The 22,722-nt window shown below is 39.8% G+C and overlaps 1 protein-coding gene across 13 annotated transcripts in view; it reads left to right on the forward strand.

The window, feature by feature from the left end:
• Positions 1–553: 553 nt before the first annotated feature.
• Positions 554–22,722, forward strand: part of ADGRL3 (adhesion G protein-coupled receptor L3) — a 770,556-nt gene continuing 748,387 nt past the window's right edge. For all 13 annotated transcript variants that reach the window (XM_036335141.1, XM_036335133.1, XM_036335163.1 and 10 more), the window contains exon 1: positions 554–719. The gene's annotated coding sequence lies outside the window, so the exon portion shown is untranslated. The remainder of the gene's footprint in view (positions 720–22,722) is intronic.

The following is a 22,722-nucleotide window of genomic DNA, read 5'->3' on the forward strand; positions in this document are numbered from 1 at the left end:
GAGGAGGGTTAGGCGGGGAAGCCACCCTTGGCCCTCTCGGCTCCCATTACCTCCTCCATCGCTCCCGCTCCCAGACCGGAGGGGGAGGACGAGGAAGAAGAAGAAGAAGAAAGAGAAGGGGGTGGGGTGGGGGAACTGGATGTAAAGATCGGCTGCGGGGAATGGTGGAAGATTGTTGGTCCCTCCAGCAGCGTCTTTTGCGAAGCGGCGGCAGCAGGCGGAGAAGCGGCCCCAGATCTGACTGCCGCATGTTAATCGCGGCCGCTCGGGTCCCTCGGCTGCTGCGGGAGCCAGAGCTTGACTCCGAAGTTGTGCAACTGTGGACCGCGGGAGGCATTTGAACCCCCCTCTCTCCGGACTCGGGTCTGGAGCTCCTCGGTGTGTGCGGAGCCAGGACACGTAAAGGAAGACAAGCGTTTGGTTCTTCTTCTCCCCCCCCCCCCTCTCCTTTTTTTTTTTTTTTTTCCTTCCATGGCTGTGTAGCAGAAGAAAGGGGTAAGGAGAGACTTTTTGTTGTTTCCTCGCCTGGGCTTCCCACCCTCCTGCTGCCTTCTCTGCGCTTGGGTTATATCCTTCTTTGCCGAGTGCGGTGGGGGCGACCTCGCTGGGGCCGGTCGGGCTGGTGCCCCGGGCTCCATGGCTGGATGGTGGAGACGGCACCCAGCTGCAGGTTGTTGAGCCGCTGATGGGACGATCTCAGGGACCCGCGGTTACGAAAGGTAATTTATTCTTCTTACTTCCTAATAGTGGTGACCGGCGTCCGCGGGGCGGGCTACCTGGGGCGGGGGGTGGGGGGGTCGTGGGGGATTCACGCACCCTCATCCTCCCACTCGCACACTTGCACCCCCCCCCCCCCCAACAAACACACACACACTCATCCGATTGTGATGCGGGGCGGGAAGGGAGTCTCTTGGCTGGTGGGCGCTGGGGTTTGGCACCGGCTTGAGGTTTTTCCAGCTCTTGGGAGATTTGGCGGCCAAGCGGGATGAAGGGGAGAGCAGACCCGGCGCCTTCGCAGTCCAAAACGCGGGGGAATCGGCACGGTTTCCACGGTTCCCGGGGATTTTCCCTCGTCTCTCTCCCCAGTGTCATCCTCTGGAGGGGGCTGAAAGCTGACCAGGGGGCGCCTTCTCCCCGTCTGCCCGGAGCGGGTGCCGCTGGAGGCGGGAGCAGGCTAGCGGACCCACAGACACCGGGTGAGGAGCGCGGCTCCGGGGTTGTGGGGACCACGGGGTGGCCCGCCTGCCGCGACCCTCCCTAGACACCTGCCTCGGAGCATCCTCGGCGGCGGGTGCCCAGGTCGCGCCCCTGAGCCGTGAGCCGAGCTGTCTCCCCGCACCCCGCCCGTTGGGTCCCCTTCACGGCAGTTGGGTTTAGACATGCCTGTCCAGGCTTTGTTAGGCGGTTTGGTTGGAGAAAGGTGCCACTTTCTTGGGTGGCCCGCGGCGGCGCGGTGTTGGGAGTGGGCACGGTTTGGCTGTTGAAGGAATCGGGGTGGCGGGGGCACCGGGGCGGGATGGGGAGAGTATTGGTGGCCGCGGTCGGCTGGGTTACAGGTAGGAGGGTAGGCGCCTCGGAGCTTCTCTCGGGAGGAGGGGAGGCTCCAGTCTGCCTCGCAGCGAGGGTGCCGCTGCGCCCCCGCCGCTGGAGTCTGGAGCTAAGCGTGCTCCCCGCCCCCCTCCCCCAGCAGTATTGGTGGGTGGGCGTGTATGTGTGTTTCTGGGGGCGACCTCCCTGCAAAAGGGTTAGTTGGCGGTGGTGCGGCGTGTGCGGGTGTGTGTGCGTTTTCGTGCGCTCAGGGGATGGCCGGGAGGTATTTGCGGGGATGGCAGAGCTGATGCTACTTGAGCTTGCTTATCGAAATCTCCAGGGATCCGCTTAACTGGAAAATCTGGTTTGAGGAGGCCGCGGGGGCCCGTAGGGTTTGCGGGGAAGCCTCTCGGTGTCCCCCGGTCCCCTTTCCGCCGGCGAGGAGCACCTCCGCGGGATGCGCGCGGCGCGTGAGAGTCTCTGGTGCAGCGCTCTTCGCGCCCCAGATCGGCCCCGATGAGGACCAGGGGAGCGTGTAGTCATCTCCCTGGCAGATTGAAGTAACCGAGCGAAGCCGGCACAAGCCCTGGTCCCTGGAATGTTCTGGCCACTTTCCTCGCTCAGATGGAAACATGTGCTGCTGTATTTATGGCCAGAGATAGCCTAGCCATTGGGCGAACTCCAGCGGGCGAGCCACCCCCGGGTGTCTCCTGCGTGTGCCCGTGTGTGATCCTGCCTGCAGCAGTTGGAGCACACTGTAAACAAGGGTGTCAGCAGCCCCGCCACAGCCTCCTTTCCGCCGAACCTAGTGGTGTGAGTTGTGTTTACTTTCCTGGGTGGATTACTCATTAGGAAGTCTAAGTCTTCTTGCACCTCTGATTTTACATCCTTCCAGCCAGCTGCTGGGGAAACGAGGAGACGCATAGACTCTGGCTGGAAGGAAAAACTGCCTCCTGGGTTGTGCTGTGAAGTAACTAGGCGGTCTGCTAATTTAGTGTCATGTTGGGCTAGCAAAACTAGTTAAGGAATGCCATTTTAGAATCTACAAAGACACGCTTCTTTAGTAATTTTTCATTTGGAGAATGTTCTTTATTTCCCTAAGAGGTTAAACAGAATTGGGCCAGTTTTCCCCGGTACATTTTTCAAGCGGTGATGATACTAAATTACCAGGAGTTCCTAGCGCCCAGTTCGTCTGTACGCGGATTACAGATAGACCTGTCAGTTCTTTTATAGTGGAACCCGAAGAGGTTTTCAGATAATTTGTGTGGAAGTTAAAAAGATATTTTCATTGAAATATCTCTCAGCTTTGTTTCACACTATCTTTTTTTTTTTGTAATCAAAGCAAGGGTTAACAATATACAAAGATAATCAGTTTGTTTTTTTTAAACTTGAAACTGCTTTTTAGTTTCAATAATTAAAAGATTAAATGCCTTAGTTGTAGATTAGCTCTGACTGCTTGGGTGTTTGTTGCAAATGGCTATGTTCTATTTTGTTCTAAAAATGTAGCACTGCGAATGTAAAAGGATACTTTGTTTCTAGGTACTATAATGTCTACATTTCTTTCTTTTTAAGATCTTCTTGAAAAGCTTAGGTTGCAAAAAATAAAACACAAACAAAAAGGGATACAGAATCCCTGATCCCCGATTTTGATTGTTATATTTTTATGAGTTATTGCTAGTGGTGGTCACCTTAAAAGAAAACTTAGAGAATTGTGATTTAATTCATGAGAATCTAGCGTCCTATATTTGCTTCACTTCTGGAGGGTATATGTTTAAGTCTTTAAACTTGCAATCATTTCTGAAGATGAAAGGATACTTGTCCTCTCCTTTTAGAAGATCTAATTGCCATGATTCCAAGTCCATATATTAGAAGATTTGGTCAGATCTGTTCTTTGTTTCCTAGCAGTCATACATTCCACAGGTCCTGATGTCATTAGGACTGTGTTTGTCAGTGTATGGTGCTGTCTTTAGCTGAAGGTGAACATGCCAGAGTGCTTGAATGCCATTCCATAGCACTTCTTTATCACTAAATATCCAATAGCCTGCTCTATTGGTGTACATGGGTAACTGGACTATTTCTATGAACTCGGGGTACAAGGAATGATTAGTATAAAGGTTTATGTGAACTCTTTAAATCCTTTTGATAGACATGTTAGGTTGCATCGGGCATCCCTGGCCTGAAGAGCGATAAGCCAACATGGGATTTGTATGATGGGTAAATGCTTTTTGATGTCTCATTTTAAGTTGCTTGATCTGATTATCCTTCAGGTTGAGAGCTCTCCTCAAAATATGAATGGAGGATATTTTAGAAATGGTTGTCTTTATAATGATCTTCTTACATTTTGAAGATTTAAATATTCCTTTTCACTGGGAATAATAGTATGAGATTCACTGGCTCCAGCTACTGTGCCTGGCATTGTTTCTGGTAATTAGGCAAAATTTTGATGAATTTGATTTGCCTTTGATTCCTTGGTTAACTATATAGCAAAGGAAATTTAACTAGAAAATAAAAAGCTTATAAGGTCAAAAGGATTGAAGTTAGTCAAATAATATACAAAATGCTAAACTGAATTGGTTTTCAGATTTCATTTGGACCACTTTAACCACTTTTTAAACTGTTTTTGAAAAGGACTGTCAAGAAGAAGTGACAGTTACTATTAGAAGTGGGGCATTTTTGCCTAGAATTCAGGAAAACTGCTTGTGATTTTTGTATTTAAGAACAAAGAGTGATTTGAGAAATGCTGTTCAGCCTTAATTTAGCATGGTATGAATGGCTAGAGCAGTTAGACTTAAAGGAAGATGCTCTTTCCTCCAATTTTGCAAATGGCTATTTTCCCTTTGGTTCCTTAGATTTGCATTACATTCAAAATATGCATTTGCTCACATTGACAGAAGCTGTATTGTAATTTAGCATTTGTTTGCCTTCAAGGACATATTTATGCTTAGATTACTATTGCATCTTTTTCTTTTATGCAAATGCATTTCTTTATAGAATATCCAATTTTATAATAAAATGTAAAACATTCAAATTTGAGTAAGGTCCTTCTGACATTTGTTTCCCCTTTGTTATCTGTTTGTGTGCATATGTGTTGTTAGAAAGTTGTTCATCAGTGGGGAGAAAAATCCAGATTTTTCCCTCATTGTGATTTTGATATTGTTGTTTATTCATCAGTTTGAGAAAAATAGGTATGTCTCTTGATATCCATTATAAGTCCTAAGATGTGTATATTTCTCACAACCATTTAATGATATTACCCTGGTCTGAGTGTCTATGTGGATCAATTAAATGAACTCTACTACTGCATAGGTAGCAGGTGTACTTTTTTTTTTTTTCAGAATTGTGAAGAGTGTTTATGTATTCAAAAGTACAAAATATATTTAAAAATTAGCTGTCCTACTCTGAATTAATGAAGTTCTCCACTGTTTTAGGGAGTGGGTGAAAGGAGAGAGTTCTTCTTATATTTGATTATGACAGATTCTGTAGCTCTTAATAACTCATGTCTTATTCATGTCTTGCTGACACTGAAAATAAGAATTTAATGTTAAATGTCTTCATAAGAATGACTACATATATTAGAAGAAGTTAATATTTGGTCCATATTATTCAAGAATTTAAATAGAATATTGTTGGTGGTAATCTTATTTATTATGAAGATTATCTCTGGGATGGAAAAATAAATCACCAAACTGAATGTTTCTGGTAAACGTTTATGTCAGTTTTTTTGTAGAGCAGACTACTCTTCTTCTCAATCTGTGTTCTGGGGAAACCTGTGGGTCCCCCTAAGACCCTTTCAGGCCTGTCAGGAGAAAACATTGTCATAACAATGCTAAGATGTGATTGGCCTTTCGCTCTCATACTTGAACAAGTGTGCAGGGCGGGGTGGGGTTTCCAGAAGGTACATGATACTAGTATGTGATGACATCATTGCTCTGAGGGCATATGGCATGTGTTTAAAAGTTTCCACACTTTCACTATGAATGTGTAAGTATTGATAGTTGAAACCAACATACTCCAAAGTTGCTTTAGGTCATCAGTTTTTAAGCATGTAATAGGGTCTTGGGACCAGGGAGTCTGAGAAGCGTTCCAAGATCCGCCTCCTTGTACTCACAAGACTCACCCCGTGTAACCATATAAGAAGCCATCTGGAATGAGAAAACAAGTGGATGGTTCAAGTTTTAAAAAGACACTAGTAGGTTGGAGGTTTTTATAATTTTCTGACATTTTCATTATTTTCTTCCCATCCTAGAAAGCTTGTCTTTAACTGTTTTGATCCCCACTTAGTGAAACCGAAGCTTTAAAGCTGCCACATCTCCAGCCTGATGTCCTGACAGTAGCAAAGGAGCTACAGGGAGAATTTAACATCCGGGCCCCAGGTCTTGAAATCCTGATATCTGGAGAGTCAGAATGGGGTGGTGGTGAAGAGAAGGGACTCTGGGGTGTGTTTGCTTAGGTTTGATAAGGTATTTGACTTTGGTGATCAGTTATTTGACTTTGGGCAAGATACCAGATCTCTCTGTGCCTCAATTTCCTGATATGCTTTCATGGGAACAGTTGTGCCTAATTCATAGGTTGTTGTGAAGATTTAATGGGAAGATATATGCAGATTGCCCCAAATGGTTCTGGGCACATAATACATAGGCCCCTATTTGCTACTGTCATTAGTTTTATTATTATCATTATTATTTACTAGGTCTCATGAGGGCTCCAAGAAACATTAATCAACTCCCTATGGGATTTAGATATGTGGTTATGTTTCACCTCATTGCTTTAGAGCAACATTTAAAACATTATTAAATTTGAAAATTTCAAATAAAAGATAATCTTGGCTTTATTTTTACCTTCCCACTTTAAAAATAATGAGGAGTTGTTGGGATTTTTTAAAATACTATGAATTAATAAAATACCTTTCATAACTTGGGCTAAGTTTGCAGTTGGGTAGAGTATGAATGCCCAATTAAATCTAGATTTCAAAGACCCTAATTGAATATTTATGTATCGTGGGAATTATTAGGAAGGAAATCACTTTTCTGAAGTGATATCAAGACAACTCACTGCATTCTTAGTCTGTTAATCACTATTGATGCATCACAACAGGCCATTTTCAGGGAGAAGGACCCATGGGGTAATTATATACTGTGGCTCAGTTTATTTGTGAGTGGTAATATGCCTAATTAATGACAGAAGCTCCCACATAGAGATTAATTTTACCAGAATCTTAAGTTTAAAAGTGAACTGTAATACTTCTGAATAGGACTTTGACATCTTTTTGAAAATTTCTATATATATTTATAAATTATATATTATATTTGAGTATATTCATGGCTAGATATTTCCCTTATCCCTGCCACAGTAAGTACCATAGCACTTGTCTTTTCCAGCTCTTTGGTTAATCCTGTTAAAAGTTGTAAAAACAAAATTATATTCTTCAGGTGGGCATAGCTGGGTATTGTCCCTAGTTATGAACTTGTCAGAAATGGCCTTTGGAATGAGAGACAATCCCAATTCCATAACTCTCTAGCTCAATTGTCTTTGTCTGTAAGTAAAGATAATGGCATCTTCTGTGCTGGTTTGGGGTGAGGAATAGGAAGTAAATAGAAATGTACCTGATAGATTGAGCATTTAATGAAAGGAACCTGTCATTATTAGTCATAGTATTATTTGAAATGTCCTTAACTACCATTATTAAAAAATAGCTAAGTCAAATATTATTTTCTTAATTGAAGAGTTCTTGATGAGCCAAGAAAATTAATAGCATTTTCTTAAACAGCTGAGAAAGGTTTTATGTCTTTTTGTCTTTCCCAATTTCCTTTTTTAACCTTTTCTTGAGTACCTATTTCTGAGCTCCTAATCTTAATCTTAAAAAGTTATGCTCTGCTACTAATTCCCCACCAAAAATCATAATCCTGACAGAAAAATATTTTTGACAGCCACCAAGTATCGTGTCTGAAGATTGACTTAAATCACATATAAGATGAAAATAGCAATTTAACTTAAGACATTTTAAATTAAACTCCTGATCATCTTTTCTCATGGCATCAGTAGCTCTTTAAGTTTGAACTGCATCAGAATTTTATACAATATCGTCACCAAATCAAGTCATCATAAACTTTTAAGACTTAAGGATTCCAACACTTAAAAAATTTATAATTCCAAAATTCATGTCTTCATCAGAGTGTTCTAAATGCAGATGAACCCTTAAAATTCAGACCCCAAAGTTGCTTTAAAAGAGTACAAGTAGGGACATGGTGATAAATAAGTCTGAATTTTAGAATTAACATCTGTATTTCAGTGACAGTTGCCAATCGAGAAGTTCCTGAAATGTTTGACTTTTACCTATTATTACCCAGCATTTCTGTTAAAATGGAAAGTGTACAACGTGGTAGGTGGTAAAAATGAATGAAAACATAAGCTGCACATTGGACAGCTGACTTGCTAAATTGTGCCAGACTTAAGTGTTTTAAAGTATAATTCAAGAAAATGAAAGTCAAGTAGAAATGATACCCCCTTCTGTTTGATCAGTTTGTGTTGGTGTTTATACGTCCCACAGAGGCCGAGTGTGTTACTATTCAGTACAGCCCCAGCAACTCCACAGTAGCCTGAGCCTGTGAGAATAGGGGAGAGACTGGAGCCCAGTTTTTGATGTTCTGCATGGGTGGGTAACCTGAATACTAAAATGCATTCCATTGACAGCTGACCCTGGAAGAGGTTTTTCAACAGTCTCCAGTTTTGTTTTGGTTTGGTTTCTTTCCTCTTTTCCTTTCCTCAGAACTCTTCCAAATTCTGTTGGGTAAGAGGAATTGGTCCTGATGGGCATCTTTTGTATGCAATTTTATGTCTGGCATGAATGGAAGGGCTCAAATGGTTTACATTGATATCTTTTAGTTTTTTCTAATTTTTAGTGTTTTTGATTTGTCAATGGCTGATGGTGGTTGTCTGAATCTTGACTCAGAATACTGATCGTGACTTCAGGAAGCGAACAAAGAGTCCATTGAGAAATAGTTTTGTGTTAACATGAGGCATGTGTATATCTAGACTTTCTTTTTTATATTGACTTTAACTGTTGAATCTGTCAAGTTTTAATCATATTATTAACTGAAGTTGACTTTGGAAGGAGGCCTTAGGCAACTGTTTTCTTTTAAAATAATACACATTTTTTAAAAAATTTTAAGCACTTTCAATAGTTAAATTTTACTTTACTTTTCAAGTATTTTTTATGCATGATAGTTAAATATTATTTTACTGTCATTCCAGAATGCTGCAACATCTTAGTTGTTGTATGGACTTAAATTCAACTTAAGAGATTTGATAGATTGGGGATAATTCACGTTCCTCTTTTACTTGCAAAGACAATTCCAACTAGCTTTAGCCAAATGATCAATTTATTGGGAGGTTATTTTTTTTCTCACCTGAAGAATCTTGGTGAATAATGGAGGTTTTTCTAGGCATCAAAAATAAAAATAGCCCCTTGACTATCACTAGGATTTTGCTCCAGTTGCATGTCTCGACCCACTTTTCCTTTCCTCTGTCTACTGGATTCTTTCCCTTTCACCACAGCCTGGATTAGGTACCCAGTCTTAGACCCATCTATTATCACCAGCTTAGTGGAGTGGGTAAGGATATTGCAGTTCCTCTGTGGATGGACAAATAGGTTGGAGGAGGAAAGGCTCAATTAATAGAGGGATCTTGTACACAGGAAAAGGCAGAGGGGCAGATACAACCTGAATGTCTAGTACAATAATCCTTTGTTAACTGAGACAGATCAGGCCCTAGAAGAATTGGTTAGGAAAACCATTACAAATGGGTTTACTCTTTTCCTGTAAGCAGCCAATGTGATCTTAGAAAATGTTTTCTTACTCACTTGACCCAGAAAATCCAACAAAAACATGCAAATCAAGGGATTCAAATCTTCAGGTTCAAAAACACCTAAAGAACTGCCCAAGTTATCAAGGAGGCTGTGCATATCTGAAAAGCCATGAAATAGCTGGAAGATGTCATTTTATAACAACATATACACACGAGACAGTGGAGTTGCCATTGTACAATGCCAAGCGGGCACTGGACACAGGGTTGTTGGTGCACAGAGTGCTGAATTTTTGCTACTCATGCTAAAAAAGGCAGTGAGTAATGCTGGTCTTACAGGTTTAAATGTGGATTATTTAGGCATTGAGTACCTCCAGGTGAACAAAGCCCCTGAGATATACCATTGGCTGTAGAGCTCATGTTTTAATTAAATCATGTGTGAGTTCCACCAGCCAACTTATGATGATGCTTGATGGAAAGGAGCACCCAGAAGTGGAGGTTGCACAGAAGAAAAAGTTACCCCAGATGAAACTAGAGAAACAAAATCTTATTGAATAAGAATAAATGCAGCATAAAATAAATGCGGATAGAAGTAAAAGCAGTAAAAATGGATTTGTAGGTATGAATCTGTCTGAGATATCTATTTTACTCCTGCTAGTGTACTTGTTATGTCATGCTTCTGACGGGCATATGTATTTGTTCAAGTTAATCTTATGTTTAGAAACAGAAGACTCAAAAGTACATCAAGTAGGATATTTTAAATAATTGAGTATGGATAACTTTATTAGTTGTCTAAAGAATCCAATGAAAACATACTTCAGTCTATCTAGTAATAGTGTTATTCAAATGGCAGACCTCTAATATGGACCCATTATTATAAAATCTAGAGTCTGGGTAGTGTTTCTTGCTGACACTTGACTAGTCGAAGTGAAATGGTGTTTTAGAGATGTTATTTGTATAAGTTGGGAAACCTTCTGCACTTATTTATTTATTTTTATTTTTTATTACAAAATTGTGTTGACTTTTCGTTTTTATTTGTAAGTGCTAACCCAATGTACTAGTAAAAAGTAACACATAATATAATTTGGTGAATTTTCAAAGGTTAGTAGAACTCCCATGTACCTCCCTTGCAAATCCTTGAAAAAGAAGGAGCACTAAAATTTAGAAGGCTGTCAACATTGTACTTTCATGATCTGGCATTATTAAGCAAACTTTGCGAGCATTTCTTTTTTTAGGTGCATTTGATTAAATGTGTGATCTTATCTTGGTGGAATAGCCTGCTGGGCTGCCGACAGTAGTGCTCAGAAATGAAATTTGCTGAGAGCCTCTGAGCAGACATTTATTCAAGGAGACCTTTCTTGAATAATGGATGATAGTGAGATTGCAGTGCTATGTGTGTGTGTTTTATTCCTTGAATATAGGGGTGTTTAGAGAGAGCAACAACAACAAAAAAGTAATGGGGTATGAAAGAAAATATTAGGTTTAAAAATGAGAACTTAACCTACTTTATTACAAGTGAATGATCAATCTGTGTAGGGACTCATAGTATCAACGTCAGAGGATGGTATGCTAGTCCATCTGTTTTGTGTTAATCATCTTTCTGTGTTATTTCCTTTACTGCTACTCTCTCTTAGCTTGGTAGATATTACTCTGGAATTCTTGCTACTATCCCAGTGGTATATATCATTTATGTAACTCTTTTGATTCTACTTGGGGGCTACTAATAGTTGAGTTTTGATTCCCATTCATTCTTCTCCATGCAGCTTATTCTAGTTGAATGATCATAGCTGAGTATCTTTTATTTCTGATTGTCGTAGTGCTCATGTTCAATCATTGTGAAATATAGAGATATATTCAGCAAAACAAATCATCCAGTATATTACAATGCAGTGGTACCTTGCATTGTTCACAAAGATGATTTCACACATATTTTTAACTTGGTTATCTCTGTATTTTATTCATGAAATATCTGTATTTTATGTTTGTTTTAGTGGAATTAAAGTTAAATTAGATATATACCCAGTTCTTATAATTCTCTCCTATTTCCGCATGCCATTATTTTTGAAAGCATCCTTTTTAATATTGTAAAATATTTCATTATGTGGATATACTGTCATTTATTTAAGCTTTCTTTATTCGTGTGAATTGTTGTATTTTGCAAGGATAAGCTTGGCCTATTCTCTGGTGATTTCTGTAGCACAGATTCCTTGAAGTACAATTACTGGGACAGAGAGTAAATAATTAGTTTGACTTTAAGTACTTGGTTACAGTGATTCCCATGAATCAGTGTCCTCTGTGTATATTTGGTCCTCCTAACTTTTTGGAAATTTTAAAGAATGCTAACTCTCAGTTATGTATAGGTAGTAAAGATTAGTAACTTAATAATGGTGTGGCAATTCTTAAGAATTACTAACTCATATGTATCAATATATAAAAGCTGAGATCAGTAAAATAGTAGTTTAAGTGGAATTTGCTGGCTGTTAACATTTAAATAGGATGGTGCCTAATGTCTTTGAATTTAACATAATGTTAAAACACAACTATACACTGAAACTGATTTATGAAGAATTAAAAAGTCCACCATCCACTTTATGTCCCTATAAACTTTCACAGTTAAGTCCTCTGCTCTGAATGGTCCTCTTATCTCTTAAGTTCATCTACTAAAACATGAGCTTAAAGTTCTCTCCCAAAGCGCTTGTGGAATAAGGAAATTGGTGGGCTTTGTTTGGGCAGTTCTAAAATTTCAGTACAAAAAGTAGGAGTAAATTGTCAGCAATAATTGAAGGTTGTCTGTAGAGTGAGAGAGAGGTCATAAAGAAAATTAACTAAACAGAACATCATGGCTTATAATTAGTAAATATGACTCAACTTTTGCTAAGTGTAAGTTTAGTTAGAGATCTACCCATAGGAATAAGAGTGAGGTACAACCTATGAGGTGTTTAGTAATTCGTAAGTCAAATGGGAAAGAAAAACAGCAGGTGTATAATGTAACTTTTTATCATTTCTACAATAATGAAGTACCTACTGTATTTGATTTCATTAATTCATTCTTTGGCCAAAGAGACTAACAGTTATATTTTAAACAGCATCTTTGTGACTTCTGCTTTCAATTATAAAGACATGTATTTAAGGTATATTTCCAATATTCAGATTGGAAGTCTATTATTCTTCTCTTTCTATTTTTTCTTTAAATCTGCATCAGAACATATGAGGGCAGTTTAATGCTTGATTAAGAAATGAGTGTATAACTGTGTGGATGTGCTTTATGGACCTAAAAGAAACAACTGAATGTGAAAGCAGTGTTTGAAGTTACTATTTCAAGATAAATTCAAGTGCCATTGAAAACTGCTCTGCACCTGCTTGTGAAATAATAAAGGCATGGAAGGCATCTTAAAAGGCACACACTTGCACACTCATTTCCTAAACATTCTTAAAAATATTTTTTAAAATTTAAAAATGTCCCCATTTGCTAATCAAGAGATATAAAATTTCATTTATGCAAGATGAGTAATTTCTAGAAATCTGCTGTATAATTCTGTTCCTGTAGTTAACAGTATGGTGTTGTATGCTCATAAATCTGTTAAGAGGGTAGAGCTCATGTTAAATGTTCTTATCACAATAAAAATAAAACTAATGTTTCAAGAAGAATTGTGGTAACTTGCCCAAAGGGACATGGTTGGTTTATAGCTTCTGCTGCCTTCTTTCAAGGAATTTCTGTCTTGCCCATGAGGGTTCCGATTTCTGATTTCAGGCATGGCATTGTCACTAAATAGCTACATCACACTGATCATATAACTTCTTCAGTTTCTTTTGCAACTAGGGTATAGGCGTTGGGGTTCTTTCTCTCTAAAACAGCCATAAGATAAAATCCAATATCATAAAAGGGTAATATGCAAATAGACCAAACAGTGGAACTACCGGTCACTGTGATGCGCACTGACCACCAGGGGGCAGACGCTCAATGCAGGAGCTGCCCCCTGGTGGTCAGTGAGTTCCCACAGAGGGAGCTGAGCAGTGCTAAGGATGTCTGACTGACGGCTTAGGACCGCTCCACACAGAGGAGCCTTCAGTCAGATATCCCCTGAGGGCTCCTGACTGTGAGAAGGCGCAGGCCTGGCTGAGGGACCCTTCTCCCCTGCCCCCCCGCACCCCCCGCTCCCCACCCCCCGCCCCCCCCCCCCAAGTGCACTGATTTTGTAAAATAATAAAGCTCATTATAGTAGAATACCTCTGGTTGAAAGTTTACTTTATCAAAAATCTTAATGGGCAGTTGATTTTTTAAAAAAATTCATATTACGTCCTTCTTAAAGAGCTAATACACAGTACTGCCCGTGGTGATAGCATATTTTAACACGATAAAATAGGTTAGACATTTCTTTTGGTGGAAGTTTAAAAATAAATTGACACTAAGTTATTTTACATTCTTTTAAAAAATTAATATTCTAGCCTGGCCAGTGTGGCTCAGTGGTTGAGTGTTGACCTGTGAACCAGGAGATCATGGTTCCATTCCTGGTCAGGGCATATGCCTGGGTTGTGGGCTTGATCCCCAGTGGGGAGCATGCAGGAGGCAGCTGAGCAATGATTCTCTCTCATCATTGATGTTTCTGTCTCTCCCTCTCCCTTCCTCTCTGAAATCAATAAAAATACATTAAAAAATTAATATTCTAATAAAGTTTTCTCACATTCCTCTACATTATAGTATTCTACTATTACATTTTTAAAAAATCCTCACCTGAGGTAAAGTAGAAGGAAGCCTAAGCCCCCTCTCTGTATGACCCTGGAAAAGTGACTCAGCTCTGCATGCCCCAGGTTCCTCATGTGTAAACTGGGAATACAAATTATGCTTCCCCTTCAGAGTTATGGTGAAGATTATCTGAGATAATGCACATAAATCATATAGCACACTGGTAGCTTTTATTGTTTGCGTTAATTTTTTAATCTGTTGTTGAAACAGATATCCTCTCCCAAATGGGCCTCTAATTGTTCTGCTTTTTTCCTGCAGTTCTCTAAAGATCAGCTTCGTTAAATCATTGTGTATTTTTTTATTTTTCATTCACTGTGTACTTGTTATCATCAAATGCCTGCAGGATGCTGGGGATATGGAACAGAGCATGGCAAAAAGAGCCTCTGATTTTATTCCTATAAAATCATGGAAATAAAGAGATATCAAGCAGTGTATCTACCATTAATTATTTAGTTAAAATCGTGGCAAGTGCTACAAAGGTCAAATCCAGGATGCTATGAGAGTTATAGCAGCAGGATCAGACCTTGTCTGAGCTGGGGGGTGAGAGGGATATGGAAATACATCCCAGATCAAATAACATTTGAACTGAGATCAGAAGGTTGAGTAGGCGGCCCTCGAGAATGTGCTGGTTCACTGCTCCCTTCAAATTCTGTCATCGGAAGAGCTGATCCCAGTTCCAAGCATGTTCTAGTCAGGGAGGTTAATAGAGCTGAGTAAAGGGAAGAAACTTGAGCATAGTTGCCTTGATTTGTCAATCAAGACAACGCACCTTCAGTTGTCCTTTTACAGAGAAAGTGAATTAACATGGTATGTTTTAATATCAGTTTCCTGCCTGCAATATTAAATTTCAGAATTATCATAAAAATCATAAAATAAACTATTAGCTGACCATAAAGAATGATCAGACACAGTACATTTGAGATGAGAAAAATTCTTAATATCTATAAAGAGTGCTCCCCCAAAATGTATACACACTTTGAGTGATTATATAGTCAGTGTTTATTAACATACAGTTCATTTTCAAAATGTAAAAGAATCTACAGAAATGAATTTTTTCCAAAGCCTGTTTTCAAACTGATGACTGTTCTGGTCCAGGCACTACTGATAATGGGAAGCAATGGAATTGCAAACATCGGGAATCATTTCACTCAGTATTTGTGTGCCATCAGTTCATCGACTGTTGCTGGTTTTGTACCATAAACTTTATCTTTTATGTAACACCATAAAAAGAAGTCTAGTGGCACTTTAGGATAAATTTTCTTTGTTCTAAGCTTGGTCTGGCTTCACCTATTATTTCAAATCAGCTAAACCTGAAAAGGAGTGAAAATTTAAGTGAGTTATCAGCAGTTAAAGTGTGTATACATTTTTGGGGGACACTCTATCGATAAAGAAACCAAGATTTCTTAGTTTAGTCTTGGAGATATGTATCTGTGTGTTTGTGAATGAGAGGGAGTTTTACTCTAGATTCTAGAGTCTAGAACAGCCGTGGGCAAACTACGGCCCGCGGGCCGGATCCGGCCCATTTGAAATGAATAAAACTAAAGAAAAAAAAAAAGACCGTACCCTTTTATGTAATGATGTTTACTTTGAATTTATATTAGTTCACACAAACACTCCATCCATGCTTTTGTTCCGGCCCTCCGGTCCAGTTTAAGAACCCATTGTGGCCCTCGAGTCAAAAAGTTTGCCCACCCCTGGTCTAGAAGATTGGTTTCTATTCATTCTTATTCTGACTTCTCCCCATCCACATTCACTTATTATGCACCTGTCTTTCAGTCCTGAGGAACTCTGCAGACTTGGAGGAACTCTTTAGGAATACCGTTGCTAAAGTTTGGCAGTGCTATAGTTGTGACTTTCTACTTGTCAAATGACAGTAGTAAAATATCAATCTGGGCCCTGGCCCAGTCGCTCATTTGGTTAGAGCATCGTCCTGATATGCCAAGCTTGCAGGTTTGATCTCAGATCAGGGCATATACAAGAATTAACCAATGAGTGCATAAATAAATGGAACAACAAATTGGTGTTTTTCTCTCTCTCTTTTGTTAAGAGAAATGTGGTATTTCCATTTAGTAGAGACAGTAGACTTTGTCATCTCTCCACTGCTAGTATTGAAATTATTATTTAAATTTTTAGGAGGCTTTCCACAGAATGTCATGAAACAGCTGATTATATTATTATTTAGAATAAATCATTTAATATTAATAAAATAATGGTAATTTATGGTATAGAAAAGGGATGATATTAGTTTAAGAGTTTGAGGGACATGATGAGTAAGTGTGGTTTAAGAACATTGTCTTACTGGAATAACATTCTTAATATACGAAAAATACTATAGTGAGAAGATAGTACATTTGGAATCAATCTTTTTCATCCATTTATCAACAAATATCCATTGCATGCTTCCTATGTTAAACATATTAAAACAAGTGTGATAGATATTAGAAAAGGGAAATTCTGAGTTTTATGAGAACATTTGACTCAGAGATCTCAGACCTTCCAGATAAGAGGTTTTCTCATCCTGCTAAGCCCCAGAGGATATGTAGGAATTAGTCAAGGCCTTAGGTAAGAATGAACTTGGTTCATGTGAGAAACTTAGAGAAGGTCCTAGTAGTTAGAATGAAAGGATCGAAGGAGGCAGTGGCGTGAAATTCGACTGGGAAAGCCAATGGGAGTCCAGGATTGGTAGTGCTTTTTTTTAAGGTAAATTATTTTGGACTTTATCTTAGGAGGAATGGGAAGTCATTAGAGGTTTTAAGCAGGGCAATAATAAGATCAGATTTTCATTTTACAAAGATCAAGTTAGCTGTTCTGTGTACATGTAATTGGAGGAGGCATTGATTGGGGATGAGGGGAGACCAGTTAGATGAGTGCCCAAGATCCTGCCATGCCCCTTCTCAGCTGCAAAGTGGAGGAGAGAGCTTGCTTTTTTCTGGCCTCGGTGGATTCATGTATAAAGAGGTTTGTATTCAATAATATCCTTTTCAACTCTGATATACTGGACCCTAATTTCATTAGAAAGACATGGAGGAGCTAAGTGATAGTGATCAGTGTTCAAATGACCTTATCTGAACTTGTTGTTTTTACTGATCTTCCTGTTGATATACAGTTGTAATGCTGTATCCAATTGTTTAATCAGGTTTATTTTTTATCTGAAAGTTAAAATTCTTTGGAGGCCTGTAATATATATTTATTATATGTTTGTGTTTTACTTTATTTTTCATTTTTGTAAGCCTCACCTGAGGAAATGTTTTTATTGATTTTAGAAAGAAAGGGAGAGGGAGAGAGAAGGAGAGACATCAATGTGAGAGAGAAACATCGATTGATAGCATATGTTTGTATTTTAAATGCTGCATACAAATCCAACAGTCAGATGTTGGTTAATTTGGTTAAGAGGTTTCAAACTACAGTTCTTTCCTTTTGGCCAAAGTGACTTACTTATAAATCCTCATTATTGAAGTCATTTAAAGCAATTTTATTTTAACAATATCTGAAAAGAGAGTAACACACTTCTTAAAACGCTACAGTGGTCTTATAGTCTGAGTGACAGATGCAAAAATGTTGACTGTATATTTTTAAGAAATTCTAAGACATTTTACTTTTATATCTTTCATTAATAATTTAAATATTTGGCAACTAAGATGGCGGCATAGGTAAACACCGGGAAATTATCGCCTCATACAACAATTGAAAATTACCGCAAAGGACTGAGCAAACATCATCCAGAAAAACAGGAAGGCTGGCTGAGTGTAAATTCCACAACTAGAAGGAAAGAAAAACACGCTGAGAGCCAGAGGCGCTGCGGAGGTGAAGTGCAGAGGTACGGCGGCGCGCGCGCGCGCGCGAGGAAAGGGGGTGGCGCCTGAGGACGCGGCTGTCTTTTTGAATCACAAACTCCCGAAGGCTCTGAACTCCGGTTCCGGGAAGTCTCTGGGGACCCAGGTCTCATACGGGGAGAGGCTGGTCTGTCCGGCAGCGAGCGAACTTGAGGGCGGCTTTCCCTCAGAGGTGCTTGCAGCCGTTACCGGAACACTGAGACGCGCGACTCCGGCGGAGAATCGGCCATGGCCGCTTTCTCCGCCCTCTGACTCCCTGAGACCCCGCCCCACCCAGGCTGCGGCAGAGGCTTTTGCATGTGAATGTACCTAACTGCAGCCGAACCAGGCAGACCTGGAACTTCCAAGAGAAGGCCCAAGGCCCCGCAGCGGCTTGCATTGCTTCACAGCTGAGCCTCTTCGTGGCTCCTGCTGTGTGGCCTCAGGCAGAGGCTGAATTAGCACCTCCTTAGATCCAGGAGCCACTGTACCCAGTGGTCAGAGGGGGTTCATCCAGACTGCAACTCCTCAGATCCATAAGGGACGCACTCAGGGAGCAGACTCAGTGAGCACCAAAGCCCCACTGAAGCGAGTCTTGCCCCAGAAGGGTGTCTTCAGCACAGAAGTTCTCCCACTTTAGACACAGCTGATTCTCACAGCCAATTGGCCTGGAGGTCAATTCCTCCCAGTGATTCTACAACAACCAAGGCACCAAGAGTGCACCAAGAGTGTCCACCCCAGGTAACTGGGGAGGCTGAGCTACTGGGCCCTACAGGACACCGGGCGCACAGGGCCACTCTATCAACACAGGGAAGCTGCCAAAATGCGGAGACAAAGAAACAGGTCACAAATGGCAGAAATGGAGGAAAGCAAACGATTGGATATAGAGTTTAAGTCCACGGTTATAAGGTTTTTCAAGAATTTTATGGAAACCGCCGATAAATTTAATGAATCCCTCAATAAGTATAGGGAGACCATGGAGGACATGAAAAAGGACCAACTAGAAATTAAGCATACACTGACTGAAATAAAGAATAATTTACAGAGATCCAGCAGCAGAAAAGAGGATCCCAAGAATAATTTAAATATTTTATCTTCCCCTTGTGTTCTGTCCTCTAATTCCTCGTAGCCCTTTGTTATATGTCTTTTATGGAATTATGACAGACTATCATGGCTCTTGATTATTTCTCTTATTTTATACCTCTCTGGAAATGTAAATTCATTGAAGGCTGATACTGCTTTTACTCTTTTCATAACCTGGAGTACCAGGTTATGTAAATGAGGTTTGTGTTTTTTGTTGATCGGTTGTTTTTTTAAGATGGGGTGTATAATATGTTAGATAAAGCATTGTACATGAAATGCATCTTGTACAATTATTTATTTTTAAAATATATTTCTTTATTGATTTAAGAGAGGAAGGAAGAGAGAGAGAGAGAGAGAGAGAGAGAGAGAGAGAGAGAAAGAGAAAGAAAAAGAAACATCAGTGATGAGAGAGAATCATTGATCTGCCTCCTGCACGGCTCCTACTGGGGATCGAGCCCACAACCCAGGCATGTGCCCTTTGCCAGCATTGAACCTGGGACCCGTCAGTCCGCAGGCCAACGCTCTATCCACTGAGCCAAACCGGCTAGGGCACATCTTGTGCGATTTCAAAAAGTAATAGCACAGACACTAATAACTTGTCTTTGTTCATGAGACAGTAATTTAGAACATGAGCATTAGGGTCAAATTAACTGGAGCCTAAATCTTGGAATTATTATGTAACACGTGTGACTTTTGGTAATTTTCAGAGTCAAGGTTTATTCTCTGTATCATTGGGCTAATGCTAATCTATTTCATAGTGGGGCTGTGAGAATTAAGTTAGTTCCTGTAATATAATGCACTGCCGTAGTTTTGTTTTTTATTTATGAGAATCAAATGAGAAAAACAAGGAGTGGAAAACAATAACTCATTTCCTTTTTTCCTTTGCTCCCCAACTTTTTGTGATTGACACCACATTTTATATCTGTTGCCTTCAGTCTTCATGGTCTTCCATTTGGAAACATTTTGTCATGTTACTTCATGTAAACCATGCTATCTTTTCTACCTCTGACATATTCTGAAAGGAATGATTACCTAGCAACTTATGAGATACAAATGGAAGCCTGAACACTTACAGGCACTGTCAAATAAGGATGCAGAAACGCCTTTATTATTTACTAGAGGCCCGGTGCATGAATTCGTGCATGGGTGGGGTCCGGCCAGCCAGCCCCGATGGGGGCCCATCTGGCTGGGCTGGTGGTCGGGAGGGGCTGCTGGCAGTTGGCCGGCTGGCCCTGCCCCCGATCGGGATGTTGGGGGCTGATCAGGGGCCGAGCCGGCCCCGAGGTGGGGTGGGGTGGGAGGTAATCGGGGCCCAGATTAGGCTGGTTGGCTGCCGCAGTGCGTGTCATAGCCACCTGTTGCTCCAGTCATTCTGGTTGTTCTGCCATTCTGGTTGCTGGGCTTTTATATATACACGCGCACACACATACACATACACATATGTATGGATATACATACACATATACAGGCAGTCCTCAGGTTACGACGTATGTCGTTTCATGGTTACGTCGCCATCTCCCATTTATAGTATTTATAAAAAAAAAGTTCTGTCATTTAGACATATGTACATATGTGCTTTATGTTTTTTATTATTTATTTACCACAAGTAAAGGTCAGGAATTGTTATCTTTTAAATTTTTTTACTGTTTCACTTCATTACTGCTGTGTGTGTGCTCCATGTGAGTGACGTAGGTGCTTATGTAGGTGGGTTGCGACATATGGTGAAAATCGCGTTACGTTGTACTGTAGGAACGGATCTCTGATGTAACCCAAAGACCTACTCTGTGTGTGTGTGTGTGTATGTGTGTGTGTGTATAAAATAAAGTATAATTTGTATACTTAGTGTTTCAGGTCAGACATAATCTTTCCTTTACCCCAATTTGCATTACCCCTTAATCAACTATATTTAGGATTTGAAGAAAATTGCTTATTTAAAAAAAGACAATTTAAGAAAAACACTATTACCATCACAAAAAGTATGTTACAGAGGATAGATTATGAGCTCAGAGTCCTTCCTTTATCTTGAATAAATTTCTCTCATGTTGAATGGAGTTCAAACACATATGACACAAGGAGGAATACTAATTAAGTAATATTTAGCAAATTTATTGGCAATTTTAGAAAAAAATATACCATTTACATGCATAATAAGAGTGGTATAGTTTTAAAAACTATTTGAAAGCAGTTTCAGATGTGTGTGAACCGGGACTTGGTGCCCTTTGCGCTTGGCCTGTGAGAGCTTGCTATTCATTTGTTTAGGTCTACTCATGTAATATGATGTCAGTATTTGTGTCCTCTGAAGAACTGCTACTTCAGTATAAGATATTCTCTGTTCTCTAATTATAGTCTGTAGAAGAGATACAGTTTTAAACCTCTCTGACAGCTGAAAGGACTTTTTGAAAGAACATAAACACCCTTAAGTTATTGTTTTGGCTAACCAAACTTTACTTATAATCCTAACTTCTCTAACAGTGAATTAGTAATATTTCCATGAGTTTTTGAGCCTCTTATTGGAATTAACACTTCCATAATTAAATTGTCTTATTTTTTTTTTCCGAATGTTGGTTTAAAAATTATTGTTAAACACAGCATGATATAGTTAAACATACTTAAAAAAAACTTATTTTGAATGATTTTGGGTAATTGTAGCAAACCAGATGTTGCTAAATTCTTACTTAATTAGAGATAAAACATATTCTCAATATAGTTTTGTCTGGCTGTCAGATTGGATAAATGAATCCATTCAATCAGCATGTTCCTAGTGCAAAAAAGGGGGGGGGATAGAATAACATTTTTTCTAGCTACATTTGTTGAAAATAACTATTCATCTTCTATGTGGTTAAAATCATGCTGTGCCAATTCTATCATAACCAGAATTGCAGAGAAGTCTTTTAGATTTTTTATTTTTATGAATTTCACTTCTTTTTATCCTTCTGGAGGCATTGAATTAGATTCTACTTTTCATTTAGATTATAGGACCATGTAGGTTTGCGCTAATCTTAAAGTATCCTGAAGCTACTTGTTGAGACACTATTGCATAGTTTATTCTCCAAATGTAATACTGTACGTAGTCAAGATTCTTTTTCCTCCCAACCCTAAACCTCCATCTTTACCTTTCTTTTAAATGTGTTGTCGTTCATGGGGGAAATTTAAATATGAATACTTTATGTATCCCCTGTTCTGTTTTGTCCTACAGCATTAGCTAAGACAAACTGTTTCCAGAGCTGTGCTTACTTGTCAGAAAATTGTGCATAACATAAAACACTAAAGGAAAACAAAGCCCAGACTAGCAAAACAAAGTAAAACAAGGTATAAGGCCCAAATAATGTTAATTTCAGGCTCCATTAGAAATGCCAATGAGAAGAATGGCAGGGAATGGTGATAGGTACAGGTACCTAGTTGGTAAGGAATGAGTTTGCATATTCTAGTCTGCTTATTGTGCAGTCAAGAAAGGCGGAAAGGAAAACACCATAAAGTGAGTATTTCCTTTAATATAGTATCAACAACCTTACCTCTTTTATCTTAATAAGATTTGAATTTAAATTGTCTCAGGGGCCTCCAATATTGTTATATATAAGGGGTGTTATCAGGTGTTTGATATTATGAGTGTAATTGTTGTTTTTTTGGAAAGCTTGTAGGGAAAATTGTTAGCATAGCAGAAAACCACAATGAGCTGTGATAATTACCAGAGCTAATTGATTGTTCCAGCTTATGTGGATGTTTGTCTAGGATATTTACTGAGGTCATACAAGA

Source organism: Myotis myotis, unplaced genomic scaffold (assembly GCF_014108235.1).
Source record: "Myotis myotis isolate mMyoMyo1 unplaced genomic scaffold, mMyoMyo1.p scaffold_m19_p_1, whole genome shotgun sequence".
NCBI classification, from domain to species: Eukaryota; Metazoa; Chordata; class Mammalia; order Chiroptera; family Vespertilionidae; genus Myotis; species Myotis myotis.